Source organism: Anabas testudineus, chromosome 5 (assembly GCF_900324465.2).
Source record: "Anabas testudineus chromosome 5, fAnaTes1.2, whole genome shotgun sequence".
In the NCBI taxonomy this organism is placed as follows: Eukaryota; Metazoa; Chordata; class Actinopteri; order Anabantiformes; family Anabantidae; genus Anabas; species Anabas testudineus.
Genome location: NC_046614.1, coordinates 17,281,563 through 17,295,713, shown reverse-complemented (window position 1 = coordinate 17,295,713; position 14,151 = coordinate 17,281,563). Strand labels below are relative to the sequence as shown.

The 14,151-nt window shown below is 38.9% G+C and overlaps 1 protein-coding gene across 5 annotated transcripts in view; it reads right to left on the bottom strand.

Moving 5' to 3' along the window:
- The window catches only part of LOC113154219 (R3H domain-containing protein 2), a 45,982-nt gene extending 32,687 nt beyond the window's left edge, over positions 1-13,295 (bottom strand). For all 5 annotated transcript variants that reach the window (XM_026348281.1, XM_026348284.1, XM_026348283.1 and 2 more), the window contains exons 1-2: positions 13,035-13,295; positions 12,616-12,668 (exon numbers count right to left, since the gene is read on the bottom strand). The gene's annotated coding sequence lies outside the window, so the exon portion shown is untranslated. The remainder of the gene's footprint in view (positions 1-12,615; positions 12,669-13,034) is intronic.
- Between the last annotated feature and the right edge of the window lie 856 nt (positions 13,296-14,151).

Genomic DNA, 14,151 nt, shown 5'->3' with positions numbered 1-14,151 from the left:
TTAACCATTCCGGCCAGTCAGAAACATTATTAAAAATAATATGGTTTTATCTTGTCTTCTGAAGTACGGTGTAGAGATTTGTGGAGGACTCAGCCTGCTCAACTTGAGCTGCTGATAGGAAATAAATAACTGTGTCAAAATGAAATTGGGTGGCAGCTACTGCACTCATTATAAACCTTATGTAATTTATCAGCTTCTCTTACTGTGACAAGGTGGGGGGCAGTGGAGAAGAGTGTAAGAGAGAAAAAAGAGAAGAGAGAAAAATGGAAGAGAAAGGGGTGGCTAGTGAGACAGGAAGAGAGGGAAAAACTTCTCAATGATGAAACAATCTGTGCTGTTAAGCGATTGGACCAGATCTCCACCAATGGGAGGACCAGCTCCATGGCAACAGGCTCTGTCACCAAGAGAAAAGCAGCCATATCCCTCAACACCCCCGTATATTTCTCTCCCCTTCTCTCTCACGACCCCCTCCTTCCCCCATTACAAGGCCCAGTGTATTTATCACTGGGTATTCACATACACAAAACATCCCACAATTAAAGCCTCAACAACACAGCTCAATCACACAGACAACACACACACACACACACACACACATATTTATATATATATATATATACACACATATATACACACACACACACACCTGAGCACACAAGGCATACAGATGTACACAGGCACACAGACTTAACGGGGCTTACAAACTGACCAGAATATGAGTCATTCACACAGTTATTTAAATGTGCAGATTGACGGTGACTCCCTTCACACACCGACTGTAGAGGGTTCTGTTCCACTCCATCGTGATGAGAGCATATTAATTCTGGTGAAGCTGAACCTTGAACTAACCAGATTGGGCTGACAGAGCTACAGAATAAGAATATAAAACATGAGCAGCTTGGTATCATTTAAAGTTATTTGGACATTGTTTTAACTTTCAATATTGCACACCAAATGGCACAACATGCTGTTTTTCCTGAACTTGAATCTACGGGTTTGCACAGCATGTATTATTCTACAGTCCCTTTTACCTACTACCCACTCAAGGTGGGTTTAATGCACCAATACACCGCCTCACTGTTCTGTATAAGAGGTATCAGACAAGCACCTCACAATCTGCTACAGAAAATTATTTTCCATTTGACCAGCCTGCAAAGTTCATATACTGGGAAAACCCAGGACTGAGAGGAGCCTAAGTAGACAAGAGCAGTAAGTGAGATTTCCTGCAATGGTTGACATTCAGGTAGGTAAGAACTCTTGCTCAGAGGGTGGGACCACAACTTTTAAAAACTGTTGTGTGTAAATTAAGCTTGCATCACCACACAACTATATTGGTACTATCCCTCCTCAGTCTCAAGCTTTGCCTCTATCCAGGTTTCTAGTTGTCTTTCTGTTAAACTGACTGACTCTTCTTCTAGAAAAGATGCATATTTTGCCAGTGTACTTCAACCATTTTGGCCAATGATTTGGAACCAGACATGTTAACTCCTTGTACAACATCTCTGAGTCCAGCCTATAACTCTATTTGTACCTCTGTACTTCCCTTGACAGAACTTTTATATCAGCGTGTAAACCTTACATATTCTTACTTATTCAGTTAAAGAGCAGACTAGGGAAGCAACAGTTTCTGCTCCCCCTTGAAGAATTTCATAATCACTCCACTCCCCATCTTGTGTTTGCTCTCAGCTCACACCAAGTAATGTCCCACTTTTTTATGCCCTATTGCATATATGGTAACTCTTGTCTTTCTGTTGGACAATATTACACAAAGCTAAAAATTGGAAAGAAAAAAATAAACACTATAAAATCAACAGCTTGGAAAGTAGTAACTTCAACTCCAGAATATTATAACATATTGTTTTATAATAGTGAAACAACAAAATCAAGTTAGACAAACAGTTTAACATATAGTGTAATACTCATCGTTGCTAGTCATTTGTAAATGTTTAATGTTTTGTTCACCTCACATTCGCTCATTTACGTTCAGTCCTCTACCTGGCAACTCGCATGAGCTTCAATTCTGGGAAGGAGGGGTAGGGGGAAACAACGCTGTCCAATATTCTCATTTGGGACTGCAACACATAGTTCCTTTATCCTAATATATTCATTGGTGCTTAATGAATTCATATTTCAATTGAAATTTAGAAGTCAGAACACATCTAAAAATTTATTTATTCTTTCCAAAACACAGATGACCTACATTCTGTCCCTGAACTCCTTGCTCCGACAACGTGCTCCTGGCAGACAGAAATATAGCTACACTGTGATTTTAATGGAAAACCGGCACACCTCCACACAAAAAGCAAATGACATATCCACATACAGCAAAGAGAGAGGAAATATCCACCCACATTACCATCCTTAGTTAAAGGTGCAAAGAAATATTCAATCAGCTGTCAGCTTGGCAATGAGCACACACTAATCAATCAAATGAAAACTGATTGTCAGGTCATTTTACCACTTACTTTGCCAGTTCGTGTCAAAGTCTGACGCAGAGGACAGATGCAGAGTCAGTAGAGGCTCTCTGTATAGCATTTTGTTACATAACGTTTTTTTGCTACATAAATGTACCCACCAAATGGGAAATGAAGTCTGTTTCTGATTGTTTGGTTAGACACATTCACACCAGTGGCTTGCTAGAGGTCATTTTGTAGGGTTCTGACAGTACAGTACTCTCCTAGAATAACTGCTTGTCTCCTGGAATCTTCTCAGGGCTCTTGGGACTATGCTGGGAGATACAGCAAACCTTCTGACAATGGTACGTATTGATGTACCATCCTGGATGAGTCGGACTGCATCTTTAACCTCTGCAGGGTCCTGATATTGTCTCATGCTATCAGTAGTGACATTGACCCTAGTCAAATGCAAAGTTAGTTAAAAAATGTAGGACAGTAAATATTTTAGTGGCCTCACCTGTAAAACCATTCCTGTTTTGGGGGTCATATCATTGTTGTCCCTCTAGTTCACCTGTTAATTTCATAACTCTAAAGCAGCTGAAACTGATTAAAATGCTTTCAGCAACTGACTTGATGCTAAATTCTGATTAAAAAGTGTTCATTTAATTTTTTGGGGAAGTGTATATTAATTTTTATGTGAATCTAATCCTGAAAAACATAACTAATAACTAATGGTGCAAATGAAATGATGAAAAATAAGCTCTAAACTCAAACTTGTGCATACAGTACGATAAATGAACTGACCAACAGCTGTTTGTTTCCAGATGGTAATCAATGCTCTCTATAATCTACACAAACACCTCCATTTGCCACTGCCACACTCAATGACAGCTGGCTGGCTTTACTACCATGCCAAACAGTGATGGAGGATTGAGGGCTGCCAACCAGCCTAACCCGGAAGTCAGGCATCATGCCAGTAAACCATCCAGCCTGTGTCTGTTGGGCCAGCAAAAAGTGTGCTCTCTTAGAACATGGTTTGTGCTCTTCTGAATAGCCAGCAGGAAGGCAATATGCCAGTCATTCAGACATCCAGCCAGCATCCAGCCACCAATCACTCAGTTCAGTCTACCACACAGCATCTTCATGCCATTCCTCTTCAGTGTTTCTGCTCCCCCCTCGTTCCCCAGGCACCTAGCCAGCCAGATGTAGTTCCTACAAATCCTCTACACCACAGGCCCACAGGTCAGGTTCTGAAAACCAAACACCCCCCACTACACTGAGATTTCTAGTACCCATCAACACAGATGGCATTAAAAGCAGACACAGCGACAACCATTGCAATAAGTACAACATGACCTCTGTCCCTTCTGCATTACCATTACACCAGGCTTGGGATGCCAGCAACAATGGCAACACTGTGCTAAAACAGAAAACTAGGGGGGTAAAAACTGGCCTGGTTTTGGCTGAACAAAGAGGAAGCATACTGTCCCTCCATAAATCCTGATATATTATGGCATGAGAAAACAGCTTTATGCTGTTAAATGCTGTAATATTAAATACAAGTCTTGAGTGTTTGCATTTAAATAACATTGTCTTCATTATTATTTTCTCTCTAGTCAACCATTTCACGTGGAAGAGAGTTAGCATGTATGCCACTGGCGACACTGCGGCTCCAGCACAGATTATGGTGTTAATTAGTGAAACTGCACACGGCAGTGAGTCGCTTGATCACGTAGCTGACCTGATAGTGGAGGTAGGCCAGCATTGCACTGTGCTATGCCATCTGTTTACCTGAAAATGCCAACCACTCCTACTACCTCCGCCTGCCTAAGAACAGCAATTTATCTGTCCCCACCTTCATCCAGTTTTTCTTGCCTCCTTCCCAGAAGCTCATCACAACTTTATAATTATGCCAAAAACTATCACTGCTAAACTTGTTATGTATAACATGTGCTCCCTCCTCCTCTCCTTTCTCAATTACTCTGTCATTTACTTATTTATTTCTGTGTGAGAAGACTTTGCAGGCCTCTTGCTTTCTCTCAGTTGCTTCCTCTGTCCGTCTGTCTACTAAGTTCAACAAGTAGATGTGGCCAGTCTCAATTGAGCATAAGGCAGATAAACATTGGATAGGCCAAACTTGCATTTTATTCTGCAAGCTCTAAAACACACTACGCTAGAGGTTTTCTCTATATTTTATAGTTTTAAAATTTCATATAAAGGGTATAAAAGACACTCATAGCTACTAGCTATTATTAGCAAAGTTAAGTTTCTGCTTTGTGTCAATTACATATTTGCCTTGCAGTAGTCTTCCAGTTCTGAAGAAATTAAATTAAATAAATGAATGTTGGTACACAGAAAGATCATCACTTACAACATGTATTAAAACATAAGATTTTTATAGTGCAAAGCAAGGCTGTAAAAATGGTCAATAAGAGTGTCAAGCCACTTTGTAAATAAAAAGAAAATACACAGAGGTTTTCAGTAAATTCCTTTAGTATTTGGTAATGTAAACAAAAGATTACAAGTAATTTTCTTCTGCAAAGCTCTGGATGAGAAAAGTGTGAACCTTCTGACTTAAAGGCAATTACAGCAGCAGTTACTCCAGGGGACGCTATTGATTTTTCTTTCCATCCTTTACCCTCCCTCACCCACTTCCTCTCTTTCGTAGTCAGTCTTTTCCCACACATTGGTCATTAGTATGCAGGAGCACCAGCTACCTGGCCAGAAGAACTCTAATGTCACCATTAAGACAACCCTTTAATCAACTAATTGTCATTAAAAATATAGATTAACTAATGATTAAGAACACAATTACATACAGAGGTCTATAAAGTACACAAACTTAAAACTGAAGTAAAAATGCAAGTACTTTCCCAGAAAAATACTCCACTAAGAGTAAAAGTATCCATTAATTTTTCTACTCAAGTAAATTTACTTAAAGTAAAATGTAGTATATATTTGCTTACAAAAGTGTCTACATATGTAGGCTAATGCCATGTCTACACAGATAAATTTCCACATGGGGAATTCATCAGTAGATAAAATGAGTGGCATCAGTGTGAGCACAATAGCTGAACAGCAGCATCAGCTCCACTCCACCATGTCTCTACTGCAGGCATTCGGGTACACCAGTGTTTTGGAAGCACCTGCATCTGTCTGAAAGATCATATCACATCTTTTTCATCAGAAATATGATACAAAGCACCAGGCTCCTTACAAAATTTTCGAGATAAAGCAAGTTAATATTGGAACTAGGAGCTGGGCACTAAACAACAACTCAAATAAGGCATCTTAAATGCCTCTTGATTTATTATGCTAACTACTGAAACACAGACACCTATACAAACAGGCAGTCATTATATAACGGCTTATATCGAGCACAAGACAGATCTGGGGCAACTGAAGAAAAATAAATAAATAAAAGGAAAAACCACTGTGGAGGACTGTGAGTTTGATTTAGCAAGGCTATAACCATAAGAACATAGGAGGGAATAGCCAGGTCTTCTAAACCTGAAACAGTGCTGAGGCCATGAGCACAGTCTGCTATTTATAGTGACAGATTTTTTTTTATTATTCAAGAGAGCTATACTGTTGTGCTTTCTCTCATGCTTGGGCTCCCTCTTGCTCTCTCACCTCTCTGTTCACTCTGTTGCTATATGTTCAGTTGAAGGGGAGGCGCAAAATTAAGCTATAAATGTATAATGTCTTCGGAAATCAAATGACATTTCTAACTTATAATACACTCACAAGCTGTTGCAATAATAACCCATTAATGCACCTGCAAGCCACAAGGATCACTGAGGACAATCTTCGGGGTCTCTTCACACAGGACTTCCCACATACCTTATGTAAGTCTGCAGGTTATCCTTTTTCACCTGCACTCTCTCTCCCTCCCTCCTCAGTATGACAGTCGTGCAGAATGACGCTTACTTCTCAGTGACTCTATTCCGCCAACGGCCACCTCCACCCTCCCCCTTCCCACACTGTGGAAGGGAATTCCTCATTACCTCAACATTTGCCTCACTAAAACACTTTTGCGTTTCTGTACATACATGTAAAAAAACAGAAATTGACCGATGAGCACACACTCACACACAAATACCTACAAAGACACCACAAATTAGATTAGAATTAGCAGCTCTCAGCCTCTAATGTATAAACTATCTACGTAAAGCCAATCAGGGATCTCCTTCGAGCTTCGTAGCAAAGAGATAGAAGTAGGTGCAGTTATATAATATAGTATATGTAAATATCTTTCAGCAAGCACAATTAGATGATTTTTGCCGTGTTGCTAAGGCATGATTATATAAACTGCAGCAGGAAAGTTACAAAGAGCAATAATCTAAGTGCAAAGATAAAAAGCAATAAAAATTTAAAACTAAATCTCAAGTTAAATCTCACCTACAAATTATTAACACCTACTGACAAAGAGACGCAGACACATACACGCTTACTGTATTTAGAGCTCAGTTCTTTGGATCTCCAGCCAAGTCCGATCAGGTGTCTCAAAGATTAAAAACACATTATAGCAGGAGAAGCAGCAGCAGAAGCAGCAGCAGAAGCAGCAGCAGAAGCAGCAGCAGAAGCAGCAGCAGAAGCAGGTCTGGGCCAAAACAATGCTGACATTAGTTTTATCTTGCTAAGTAGTACAGATGAATAAAATCCATTCGCTTCAGGATGTTAATAGCCAAGTTTCAGCCCATGCTACTTTCTTCTTCTTCATGCCTGCTCTGTTCCCTCGCACTGTGTAGGTAAGCTTCACGAAAAGGAACAGAAAACTCTTTTGACTGCCCCCTTTCTTTTTCTGAATGAAACACAGGCACTACAGGGAAACGCAATGCCTCGCTGGCTGGCTCCCTCTCTCCCTACTGCTCTTACGCCTTCATGCGCACAGTTTGTACCGCTCCCTTCTCCTCCAACCCTCCCTTTCGTGTGGATTTTCTCTCTCTCTCTTTCTATCTCTCACACATTTCTTGTTTGCCCCTGTTTCTGTATATCAATATACAGTAATTGCAATGACAGTCTACCCAGTGCTTTCAAAAAGCACAGCTGTTTAAAGCAATGCTTGGATCAAATGGTATGTCACCTGAAACAACAAGACTCTTGTATTGGAGGTTATCGGAAATAGTTATTCTTTTAAGACTACAAGTTATGATTTGACACTGTTTTAAAAAAAGTTATAAGCCTAGATCTGCAGGTAGGCCGTCCTTGTGTGTGCTGAGGGAAAGTGAATGGGCTTTAAGTAGTGACAGCTTCTGGTGAAACAGAGCACTGCTGCAATGAAAAAAAATGCAATAAAAGCAGGCGGTTTTGAAGGGAAGATAGAGAGAGAAAATAATGAAACCACCTCATTAGCAAAGAAAAACCTTAATCCCACAAGACACATTTGCATCTTCTTCCTGCAGCCCCCTTGCTGCAATAAGCAGCTAAGACACGCAGTCAAGAAGAGGCAGTTAAAAGTTCACCATCAAAGGAAATGTCACTAGAGAATGATGTATATGATGCCAAAAACCCAAGACTGTTTGTCTCATAGACGGTTTAGTAAGCCAGCATGTCACTTGTGCAGCACAGAGCAAATTTTGATCAGGCAAATGTGTAGCCTAGTTAGGTAACCTTTCAGCTAACACATTTGATAATAGCATGCTTAAAGGAAGCAACAAAACTAAGCCAGGGAGAAGACTTTGGGCACAAAGTAGTACAAAAAGTAGTGTTTTGTGAGACATCAATGTCAGATAAGGAAAAAGGTTAGCTTTGTGTTTTTTGTTTAAGGGTAGCATTTAATTATTTATTTTAACATTTAATAACACTGTCCTCTTTTCCAGCATTGCTGTTACTAACCTAACACATGCATACCTTTTCCACAGCCAATATATTAAAACACTGACTAAATCTCATCAGGTTAGATAACATATTATGTGGTCTTGCAGCAGGTAGATAACAGACAAGGAAAAAAGCTGATTTAGAAAAGGAATTCAGACAACTAAAATCATTACTTTTCATTGACACCTTACACAAGAGGGGCAAACAACAGAAAGTAATTGCTAAAAGGGTTTGCAGTTTGTAGACTGCTGTTTTAAAGCATATTCGTGGAAAACTGACTGGAAGTGACAAGTGTGGTGGAAGAAAGCACACTCAACAGGGAAGATTGCCAAGCAAAGCTGATTCAAGAACTCCAGAGAGCTGGACTTCAGTGAGGATAGAGTCAATGTATCAAATGCCACTATGCAAACACAGCTTTAGGGAAAGGACTACAACTGTTGCCTTTCTATTATCAAGCCATTCTATAAATTACTTGAAGTCCAACGTGAAGTTTCCACAATGATTTGGATACACCAAATCATTGTGGACTGTCTTCTGCTGGTGTTGGTCTACTGTGCATTTCATCATTCCAACTGCTGAAAAGCATCACATACATTTCATTTCCAGCAGGATATTCCTGCTACTACTAACTATCATTAACCATCATAATTGGCCAGCCAACTTGCCGGACCTGAACCCCATAAGCGTATATATGCAGTATTTTAAGGAGAAAGATGAGAAACCCACTGAATTAAAAAAAAAAAAAAAAAAAAAAACAGAGGAGCTGAAGGCTGCTATGCTTGCTATACCTGTTCCTCAATCACATCTTAAAACTGCCACAGGCTGATCGCCCCTATGCCATGTCACACTGATGTAGTAATTCATGCTAAAAGAGACAGAATGTGTGCATGAATGTACTTTTCAGAACTTCTAGATTTCTGTATTGCAAATTATATTTTTTTTTTACCTCAGGAAGTAAGCAAATATTTTAAAGATTTTGAAGAGGATGTTTGGCTTTTACAAGTGGCAAGGCAAGGTGTAATAATCTAAATTAAACAAGAGGCTTGAAATAATTAACTTTGTAGGTAATGAATCCAGAATATGAGATACTTCACTGTTTGAATTAAATTCGTAAAAAATACTTTTTCAAGATATTCAAATAATTTTGAGATAGAATAATATATACCAGTGTGTTTTTCCCCACACATAGCATTTGTGAACCATGTTCTGTGGTTCGCAATGTCACCTTGGAGCAAGAAACAATTTGGTTGGTGATGGATTTATAAGTAGGTGTAGAAAATGGATGGCTATGTGAATGTTTAGCACACAAATCTTTTATTTTTTATTCTAATCCTTACTTGCCCGTGTTAATACATAAAACTAACCACTTACCCTGCCATACTAGCACGGCCCAGGAAAAAAAGGTTCGTCTCAGGTTGACCACATGACTAGGATAAAGTGGATAGCATGCACTAATGCCACCTAAATCCTTAAACTGGGGCGGCAGTAGATCAGTTGGTGAAGCAGGTTTCTACGGACCTCAGGGTTTGATTTTTGGTTCCTCCTCGCTACTTGTTGAGTTGTCTTTGGACAAGACACCGAAACCCTGTAGTAGCACCAATAAGGACTGTCTGGCAGCTGTCAAACCGCAATTTCCCCAGGGGGATCAATAAAGTATATCATTATTATTAAGTCCAACAGCTTCTTTTGCATTTGGCCAGCTAGGTACGCTTGTCACAGGGCAAGAAGACAGTGAAGGGTTGAGAATGAAAGGAGAAATAAGGAGAAACTGAGCGAGGTTGAGTAGTCAAAAACACTTTAAACTTTAAACCCAATCACCTAAGAAGTTGCTGGTGTATGCACCATACAGGTGGGGTAAATATGTTAGGAAAGTCAAAAAATATTTTTACACTAATAATGTACAAAACAGTGAAAACAGATCTTTCCTAAATGTGACTGTGTGGACGTAACCAGTTTATCATTGACTTGATTAAGTCACAGTCACATCTTGTAATATTCTGGCCCACATATTTAAATAAAAAAATATATACTTGATTTAAGTCAATAATTACACATTTTAAGAGTTTAGGAAGAAAACTGCAACACCAGAGACTTTGTCAACTCCTGCTTAGATTGTACAATGTAATGGTGAATTTCAGCATGTGATAAATTCTCCATTTCCTTCCACTTAAAAAAAAAAAAAAAATAAGCAAAAGATGCCTGACAGGTAGCTATATCCAATCCGATCTCAGATTCACAGCCAAGAAACCAGTCATATCCCCTCTGTTGCAATTAATAATTGACATCGTATCAAGCAAAGAAGATGGACATGGAAACACCGGATTGAAAAAGCGCGTAAGAACATAAGGAGCCAATTGGCTAATAAAACTAAGAGAACATGACAAGAAGATGGAACAAATAAAGATGGAGAGAAACAGAAGCAGGAGTGGTTAAAAGAAGAGACAGCTAGGAGCAGCAACAGCACCACGCTTGGTGCTCTAGCAGAGATCTATAAATAGCTCATGAAACCTCTCTAGAAAAAGACACTCTTCTGCTTCTGCTGCTGCAAACAGAAATTCAGGGACAGAAACAGATATGGATACCTAACTGACAAAGTGCACATCAGACTACACAAAGACCATGGCTTATTGGAAAATAGCTAACCGTTTCAATTACATGAACCTGTAAAATACAGTATCAAAACATGTTTTACATCAATCATCTTGGCTTGTAAATTTGATGGCAGGATGTGAATACAATAAAAACAATGTTTATTGTTATGAATCCTGTAAACCAAAAATGATTAACACACTTAGGAAATCTCTTTATCCATTTTTACACTTGTCCAACTAAATGTAATTAATTAGCCTAACAACTGGCATTACACAATTTGGCACATACTTCAACATATAGGCTGAAAATTGCAGGTTGTAAGGGGGATACGTGTTGACAAGGAAGCAGGACACTCCCATCTTTCTCACTGTTGGCCTTAGCAACAGCACACTGTTGATTCAATGACTCACCTTCATCAGCTCTTACTATGGCTAAGCCTTTCCTCAATAATACTGCCCTTGCACCCCTAACTGGTCTCAGAAAAAAACAGAGGCCCAATATGTAAATGCAGGGAAAATGGATATAAAGGGGTCACATCTGGTAAAAAACAATCATTACAATCAAGTATGTTAATGCATTAAAACTGAAATACTGAAATTTCTCAGAAGGAAGCATGCTTTACCTGTCATTCTGTAATTTATCTAATTAAGTACAGTCTACAAACAGACAAAAAGTGATATTTAAGACAATCTCAAGATCAAATTTGACTATGATGGCAGTCCCAGCCTGACACTTGGCAGGGATATTGCATGACTAGCCAATACCAGTTGAAATTAATATTATGTTTTCAGACACACGTGCTGTTTTCCCAGAGTAGATGTTTGAATCACAGCCCTGACAGTCTGTGCTGTGATCCCACCTTGTTTGACACAAAAGTCTGACAATCTATTTTTGGCTCATGTGTCAAAAAGTATTGCTAAAGACAAAGACACAAAAAACTATGTCCATTTGTAAAGTATTTCTTGAAAAGGCTCTATTTCGTATTTGACTCCTACTTAACTAGAGGCAACTGTGTAAATAAACTATGAATAAGAATATAAAATGATTGGCTGGCTGGTTTGTTTCATCTAAATAAAAATAATGAAGAATTATATCTCACTGAGTCAAGAATGAACAACATGTCACGGTAGTTTGCATTACACTTCAATACTACTGGGGAAGAAAGACTAGCAATGCAAAAAAAAATATATATATATATATATATATATATATATATATATAAAAATCAGCTCATTTAAATTTATTCAATCTTTGACACATACTAAGGGCCTGCAAATTGCTGCAATTATATATATATATATATATATATATATATATATATATAAATATATATATATACACACACACACACACACACTTCGGTGTTGTTTCTCACCATGCATACATACATGCATACATACATACATGTATGTAAATATATATGTATGTATGTATGTACACACACACACACACAACACACACACACACCATGGAGTAATTAGATCAATAACATCCTGTTGTCATCAGCTAATAGGGACTTGAATTGGTTTTGTAATGAACAGCTACAGCTGCAAATGTTGTTCAATCATTTCAATGAAATAATTAAAGTCATGTTGGTCCTCTTTTTATTGTCCACGTTTCAGAAAAATGTTTTTCCTGCTTAGATTAGCAGGATGAAATGTTAACATGGCCATCTCGAGTCAGGCATGGAGAACGCGGACTTTAAAGATGGTCCTTAACGTTGCGTTATACATCTAGCTGAAGACAACTTAAAATCGATGTTAGTCGATTTCAAGTTGACTCAAGTCATTTTAGAAGTTCAGCTCACCGTTTTCTTGGCCGTATGTCTCGAGTCCGTGTGGAGAATCCTTCAAGTTGTGTCTGTAGAGAACAGATGGCAGTATGGTCAGAGCCGTAGCTACACACTTCACTGAAAATGTTAGCTAGCCCACACGCTAACAATAGCTAGCTCACGGTGTTTGCTTGCTTCCTTCAGCGAGTATAATTAGCCACCTACAGCACCTAGCCACCTAGCTAAAGTTAGCCCGCTAGCTAGCCTTTTCTTTTCAGTCAACGCAAGGTAGTGAACGTCCCCAAACCCCAACGTTAATACTACAACTGGTTAGCAAATAAAGCAGCATATGTTTACAACAAAGCGGCCATTGTGTTAAATCTGTACCCACACTGTCAGGTCTTAAAGTAGGATGTGCTAGCTGGTACGGTTATCTAGCTATCCGAATGACTTACCGATGCTAATGTAATGGTGCTGCTAGCTTGAGTTGGTTCGCTGCGACCCCGACTGTCAAAATAGCGCCGCGTGAGGGGAGAGCGGCATGAATGTTAACGATAGAGAGCAAGAGCTGAAGAGCAAGGCAGTCGGATCTGTTACAGGAACACAGCTAAACAACAACGAAACGCCAAAGGATAAAACGATATAAATTAAAGAAAAAATAAACAAAACGCTATTCCCCCTTCTCGGCTCCGGCGTGTATGTGTCAGCGTCACTTTTTTTTTTTTTCTTCCCCCCCCCTCACCGACAGTTTACGTCAGCGGCGTGCTTCTCAGTCGCAAGGAGACGTTCAAGGTACAGCAGACCTGTTTCTGCATCCACAGAAGTTACTGCCCCACAAAATCAAAAGTGTCGGATAGAAATAATCATTTAACACCTCGAACGGCTGCTACTGCAGAATTGGATGAGGGCACACACCTGAGGGAGCAGGCCGAGCTCCAGTAGTGGAAAGTGGTAGCCCACATTTACTCATGCAATATCTATGCAAAGTACTATTTATACTAAATATTATTTTCGGTATTTTCCAATATATGCTTAATAAACTTAAAATGTCGCCAGTCTTATGTTTTCTTTTAAAATATAACTTAGTTGAGTCTTACAGTACTGTGCAAAAGTCAGAGAAATCATTAGATTTGTGGCTTTGGCATCCCTATTATGACCATATATTTCTTTATTCTTCTTCTGTTTATAAGAATGCGTTTAGGAAATATAGGAAACACGTTCACAATATTCAAAATACATATAAAGAAACATTAAAATATATATTTAAAAAAACAGCTTCTGTAGACTATAGTGATAAATATTGAGTGTGTACTCTGTAGAGACATATGAAGAGGTCAAAGACAAAAATAGTGGGAGACCTGTCAAACAATGAGTTTCTCAGAGTTTCTTTTTTGAGGTCCAGCAAGAGCCTGTCCTGAGCTTCTGGCAACTCCATCCAGATGCCAAGTTGATCCTTACATAGTCCGAAGAGGCTTGATCAGGAATGTTTTTTACAGAAGCAGCCATAAAAACATTTTTATGTTTCTAGTTTTTCTCATGTAAAAACTGAGAAATAAATATACATGGCCATCA